The sequence below is a fragment of the Poecilia reticulata genome, linkage group LG3 (assembly GCF_000633615.1).
Source record: "Poecilia reticulata strain Guanapo linkage group LG3, Guppy_female_1.0+MT, whole genome shotgun sequence".
Classification (NCBI taxonomy): Eukaryota; Metazoa; Chordata; class Actinopteri; order Cyprinodontiformes; family Poeciliidae; genus Poecilia; species Poecilia reticulata.
The window spans coordinates 34,232,132-34,239,742 of record NC_024333.1 but is presented as its reverse complement, the minus strand read 5'-3'; positions in this window follow the sequence as shown (position 1 = coordinate 34,239,742).

Here is a 7,611-nt window from a genome sequence, read left to right as displayed (position 1 = left end):
GAGTGAGTGAGTGAGTGAGTGAGTGAGTGAGTGAGTGAGTGAGTGAGTGAGTGAGTGAGTGAGTGAGCCTTGCTTAGCTTGCCATGACAGGTCGAGTGGTTCTGCATCAGAGTTCAGTGAATATTCTATCAGACGAATTACTGATCAACAATGATCACAGATTTATTACATTACATATCGTTATTGATTTATTGTCCAACATGCTGCATTATTATGTTTACGCAACATCCTGRAATATATGCAGACATGCAAGTTAGCAACCAAACTCAGGCTGCCGTCATGCAGTGATCCTAAATATGAAAAACGACTCGTCTTACCGCAGTCGCCCCTTTAGTTTAATGACCACTGCTGTGATTTATACGCCGGTTTGGCGCTATCATAAAGCAGTCGGCCGGATGAAAAGGAGTAGTAGAACGGTTGCTTCMCTGGCCTCTGGGTGGATAGAAAAACGACCTTGGACACGTAAATCTCAGGGGATCCKTCATTAGCCCAGGGAGGGGGGCGGAAAGCCACAAAGCACCATGACATGGCCACTAAATGCTTTACAGTTGGCTCCTTCTCAGATCCAAGAAGTCAATTCCCTCAATTTATCAGCTCCCTTCTGAACATGTGACCAGCCTGACTTCTTTTACCGAGCGCTAATTACCCAGGATGCTGAGATGCTTTCACTCATCTCAGACCAGGCATCGACTCAAGGACTCTGGTGTGCGACCTGCCTCCTCACAGATCACCAGCGCAGACAAGAAAAACTAATAAAAGCCGTCAAACGTGTTACTCTGGCAACCATCTCTCTGGCAACTGGAGCAGCAGCCACCCCAACTGGGTGGGAGTTACGGCTCTGCAAAAAACAACAAGCACTGGCTGGACTGAAAAAGCTAAACAAAGAGAGTTCAGTGAGTGAAAGTAAATGTGGAAAGACATCCTTAAGTGCTGCTCCAGGGAGAAAAACAAACTATACATGACAGAAAGAAACTRGTATTTACCTTACAAGCTACTTTGACCCAACTCAGAGAATAAACCCGTGTTGTATTTGTGGTAATGATCCACAATGATTTCCAAACTGCAGCCAATTTGATCCCACATATGGAAAGTAAAAGTGYTTTTCTTCACTCTTTGGTTGCACTGCTRCATTWAARGKKRAMYWWTWWKRRRAAWTYMMMWYTTKSMARKTTTTTYTACTTCAATTTGGGYTTTTCTTGCTTCTAAAAACAACCAAAGTGCTTTAAAAACACTCAGTTTTTTGGCAATAAGTTAATGTTTTTTGGTGTCTGGAAAAWAACCCATTTCTAAAACYTCTAGAATGTAACGTCACAAATCAGCAGGCACTGCTCCGTTACCTAGCAACCCCAGCGATGCCCAGCCTGTTACCTAGCAACATAAGCTGAGATCTAAAATGTTTGGGTGGCTGGTTTTCTTGCTGTGCAATGGCTGCTGGAAAAGGCAAGAGTTTTGCTGTTGACCTGCCATTCAGAAACCACTTGCTAYATTCTKACTGGTTGTGCAGGAGGCTCCACTTCTGCTTTTCAAAGATGTGCAGTTGTATGAKTGCACATCTGTTTKCAGCCATTTTCACATTTYAGTGTAAACGTYGAGTTTGGGGGGCGTAACCAGCAGCAGCTTATTTAGATTTAAAGTGACAAGAGGYCCTAAAACAGCTCAACTTGAAATCAGGTCAAAATAAAYAGTATTGTTTTGAGCATCTAAATAAGATTTAGTAGTAATACTCMTCTATCCATCACTAYAGAATGTGGTAAACCAATTAAAACAATSCTATATTTCATTATAAAACACCATATCCAAAGCAAAGCTCCATAAACCCATACATAAACTCATATATTTAATTTCTCCCTTGCAATATYCACAGTATTACTCATCTGTATGTCATTTTACTGAGTTTACATTATCTAGAACATGTTAAAAGAGAAACGAAGGTGGAAAATCTCCTCTGTTTGCTGAAATATGAACCATTTGTGGTGGAGCTGTGATTTGGCTGGTTTGGCAGAAAACATTCCTCATATCTCCCCATGCACTTCATCTCAGTCTGGGGTTGTTAAATGAGGAAATCCCTGCCGATCTCGTCTCCAGCTTCAAGCTGTCACCTCCACATAATAAATGCCACTCGCTAACTAGACTCTCCCCAGGCTGAGAGACCGGTCATTATTTTGATTCTGCAGGCTAATGCCATCAACTGTTTCCTACAAATGGCAGCTCAAACATTTTCTGCATATATTAAATCTGCAAATATGTCTGAGGAGAAGTTTGTTTTATGACAATTAATTACAGAGATGACGAAGCAAAGATCAGGACTATTTGTTGACTACTACAAAAAAGTAACACAAAAGTGCTGAAGTAAAACTCTGCCGACTTAAAGAGTCGGGACTTTTTCCAGTGCCAAGAATAAACTGGATCCTGTAGATGCAGCAAAAACAATCACCAATCATCAATCCTTTTTTAAAAGCTTGATCTCTTCACACTGATGTTCTAAAGGTGGAAACAGAAAAAATCTCCTCAGCAGTTTGTAAAAGACCAAGCAGAATCCTAAATGTCACGATTTTTTCCTCCACTAAAAGTGATTATGAAGCAAATATCATCAATTAGCAACATGCACAAACTATTAAAAAATATCCCATAAGCTTTTTCCACAACTTTTTTGTCTTTATTTTTAAMGTTCAGGGGCGGTCCTAGCCTGTTTGGGGCCCTGGGCCAAAATGCTGCATCATTTACATCATCACGTAGAAATGCTTCTATTAATATTTTACTTTAAAAAAATGCAAAAGAAACTAGAATAATACTATAAACACACTAAACAAGGCACAAATATGCTGTCTACAATTACAAAATTGATCAAGCCACAAACTTCACAGCACAACTGTCAAAGAAACATCTGAAAATTGATCATTCACTCTGTTACACTTCAGGAAACACAAATTAAATTCCACAGCTGTTATAAAAACGTTCTACCCTTTGTTAAATAATTACTGTTCAAGAAAGAAATAGGCTTCTGATTTAACTTCACAACCGTTTACCTGTGTGCCAGCTAGTGCCGCCCCAGAGGAGAAGTCACCCTGGGCAGCTGCCCCACTTCCAATTTTCTTAAAACCAATCAGAACCAGGACCGTGTCAAAAMGTGATTGGTCACCCAGAACACCAACTCTGGATCAATCATCTGTTTACACACAAAAGAATATTCTTCAGATGCTCTGAAGAATATCGATCTTTTTCTTTCATCTATAATCTTTAAAGGTGGAAAATGAGAATGTATTTGCTTGCAATCTCAACTTTCACCACTAGATGCTGCTAATTTCAAGGTTAAAATGAAATTTTAGATGAGCTGCAACAGAGCAAGAACTCCTCTACAGGTTGGGCTGCAGATAACAGCAGAAAACTTCTGCAAGTTAGATAAAAGTACAGAAACATTTTTCACATTTATTGTTATGACCAATACCAAAACCAGTGCAGTCAACTGTCAAAATTCAGCGCTGATTACTTTTGTTTCATCTGGATTAAAAGTTCCTTTTTGTAGATCTATAATTGAGAATTTCCTTTTTTCCTTCCATTTTCCAGACCTTAAACTAAAAGATCTCCAACAGTCCTATTACAACTTTTAGAAATAATCTCGAAGATTAGAACAGATTCTTTTCTACATTCCTGTAATGACTAGCTGTGCTGCAATGTAAACACTAACTTCTGCGTAAAAAAAAGAAGTGTAGATTCCTCTATAGCAGTGCTGCCACAAACACTTTGTAAAAAGTTTCAAAATGTTCAACCTCAAACATAATTTGTTGCAGATTGTAAATAAACAACATTTTGTCAAACTCTAAATAAAAACTTTAAGTGAAAACAATCTTGAGGGGAAAAAAATATGTATTTCTTCCGTTTCAGAGACAGGAGTAAATACCGAGTGCTCATTAGCAACAATTCATTCCTTTTAGTCACTGTAGGCAAACCTCCTTCATTCTGCCATCTTCTCTAAAGTCAAAGCATGACTCCGACCTCTGACCCCAACAACTGATGAGAGGTTTTAGCCCTGGGATTTGTAGCTTTCGCTCCTATTTTACTGCAGCCTCAGTCTGTTTGTGTGTTGAATGCTGAGTGAAAGAAGCGTTTCCACCGAGCCGCTCTGCAGAATTACTGATTTACGACTTGAACAAGGATGACTTTTCATAACCTTGTCGACACTGGTTAAATGTGCAGCTGCAGGAACCTGATGGTAGCACTGGTGAATATGCGTAATAAATCCGTTTTGGTGTTAAAATGGATGAGAAAACAAAGCTGGAATGAAGAGTGTGGTTTCCTCACTTGATTTTAGATACAGCTCAACATCCATCCATTTTCTTACACCCTTGTCCCTCAGTAGGGTCGGGAGGGGTGCTGGTGCCCATCTCCAGCCACAGCTCAACATATTTATCTAAACTTTCCAGCCTTTCGTCCAACAAACTTCCATATTTAACAATATTTTTGTTAAAACTACCAAACATGCTTCCTTGAACAGGTTAGGATATGTCTATGGTCTATACAAAACATTTTCATTACAGTGTTTTTGCACAAAATCACTCTTAGATGTGTGAGCTCTTTTCAATGTGAGCTGTTTTAGGCCACCTTCGCTTTAAATTAAAATTTTTGGCAAAATTTCCAATTGGGTATATATTTCATTACATTATTTTATTATATAACAAAAACACAATTATTTTTCTTTATAGGCAATCTACTATACTTCCTTGAACATGAAGAATAGCAAACATGTTTTGTAGTAAACATACAAAACATGTTCATTACGTGTTTTTGCACAAAATCATTCTCAGATAATGATATTTTAGTCTGTTTTAGGCATCTTGTCACTGTAAATCCAAATAAGTTGCTGCTGGCACAATAAACTGACTGAAAAAAGATGGGCAACCATACAACCGTACATCTTTGAAAAGCAGAAGTAGAGCCTCCTACACAACCAACAAGAATGCAACAAGTAGCTTTTGGATGGTAAGTCCACAACAAAAACCCTGTCTTTTCCAGCAGCCATTGTACAGCAGTCACTGATTTGTGATGTTACATTCCAGAGGTTTTTGAAATGGCTCGCTTTTCAAACACTAAAACACATTAACTTATTGACAAAAACTAACCTTGTGGGGTCTTTTAAAAGCTTGGGCTATTTTTAGAAGCAGTAGAATCCCAAATGAAAGTACAAAAATGCTCAAAATGTAAATTTTTCATAATAAAATGTTATGTTTTGAACCTCAAGGACTGGCCTTGTTAAGTGTCCATCACCATTTAAAAACAGTTTTATGTATTCACTCTGTCTTCATCTAAAATTAACATTTTCATGATGATCTAAAGCATTTAATTGTGCTAATTGTGCATTAAATGGTAAAGATTATGGGTCAGAATCGACCCGAAGCACTAATAAACCCTTCCACCAATGACCAAACAATAAAAAGCTTATTTAAGCTACAACTACATGATGTAAAGTTACAGAGTCAGCTAAAGCAGATCATTGACAGTTGCACASCACATTAGCCTCTTTATCAGCCGTCTCCAAGTGTCCTGGCAGCATCGCTATCCGCAGCATGTCAGTTATGCTGCGGGCTGCTCATCACCGCTGTCACATGAGTATCCTCGTTTAGGCTTCACCAAATTACCAAGTGGAGTCTGGGCCAATCACCAACGCCTGCCAGAAACACCGCTATAAATCCAGCCGCTGAACCCGGAGGTGCCAAGCAATCAAACGCAACTTCTGCCAAAACAGAGACATCTGCCAGCTAGCATCCCTGAGCWGCACATGAAAACCCTTCTGTCAGTGTCACACCGTTGTTCTGGTGACGGACGTCAGAGCAGCTAAATTACTCAAACTGCAGCGTTTGCTTCCAATACGCCGTTAGGAGGAGGTAACGTCTTCGCAAACACACTTCTGGATAGAGCGGAGCTCATCAAGTGAAAGATTATCTTTGTTCCTCAATTAGACCTCTGAAGCTTAATGATGGTCGTTAGCGGGATGCTAACGCCAAGCCTCCGAGCTTCATTCTCTGGCTTTCTACAAATGTGATGAGAGAGCCTTTGCTTACACAAACTACATGAATCAATACAGGAAGAAATCAAATGTATTGATTCATGAGGATTGATGCCACTGGAAATAAATTCAAAAAAAGATTTTGGACTTTAACCTCATAATTCTCACTTTTTTTTAGAATTCTAAAAAAAAAAAGTCAGAATTGATTAAATTCAGGATTCTGAGTATAATCTCAGAATCCTGACTTTAATCTGTCATAATAAAAGAATTCTGAGATTAAAGTTCTTCTATTATGTCACACATTAAAGTCAGTTTTATGAGAATAAAGTCACAGTGTGACTATTTACGTACCATTTTGACTTTATTCTCATGGCAACTTTATTCAAGTAAGAGAATATGACTTTATTCTCGAATTACTACGAGTTTGCCCTCAGATATTTCAACTTTATTGTTGTGATACGAGTTTATTCTCGTAAATTTCTTACTTTATTCTTGAAATTGTATTTTTTATTTAGAATTTTTTCATAGTATGGCTCTAATTCTCCACTGTACTTTCGGGTCGTAAATCATAAACACACAAGTCTGACAGTGGTGAGGTTTAATTTGTACCATGAACAACCAGATAAAAATAATAATAATGTAAAGAAAAACAACTGATTTCAGCATGAAATAAAATTAAAAAAATCTGAGTTGAAAATCAAGACCTTCCCTTCGATAAATACATTCTTTAAAGTTTCAAAAACAAAAAAAAAACCCAACCAACCTCCAGACTGACTGAGGAGGGATTTATTTTTCATACTCCTTGGTGTATAAACATGAATTTTGTGTTAATTTAACAGCTTAAACACGCTACAGTGATTTTTGAAAAGCATTAAATTAATTGAACGTAGTGTCTTCTTTTCTCTGGCAGKGGGTTGTCACATTTCTCACCAACATGTTTGTTCTGCAGCGAAAGAAAAGCTGAATCGGGAGGAGAAGAGGCGCTTTGAAGTTAAATTTCTTTATGTTCAGCCCCCAAAGCTCCTCTCCTGCTGCTGCAACGCTAAACGCAGAGAAATAAAAGGAGCAAAGTGAAGAAAATGTCACGGCGGAACAGAAACCCCACAGAACTGCATGTGACTCAAAAAAACCAGCATAGTTTATTTTATTAGCATCACATTTCAATTTCTGTCAGAATTATCCGCCCTGTAGGAGGCACTGAAAATTTAAACATGTCCAAAATAAAATAAACAGCATTTAGGTTTTTGTTTCATCTAAAACATAAACAACTCAAATGTTAAATTAGAAACATGGCCAAGTTTTTAATCCTGCAGACAAGAGAAATCTCAACCAAATTAACCTCAGGAACAACCCAAGGAGCGTGTGATCGTCTTAGCTAAAGGTGATGCTTCCTATGCATTTTCAGATTGAAATTTCTAAAGTACTAAAAGTACAAGAGTACATCAAGGCCACTGTCACAAGAGAAAACGAAATAAAGTAAATGTCCGCCAAAGAGTTTGAATGAATGAATCTGACAATATTCATGTACAATGAGATTAAAGGAAAGAGTAAAATAGGAATTTCCTTGGAAAAATTTTTTATTATAAATTAGTTTATTAGAGTTTCAAAAG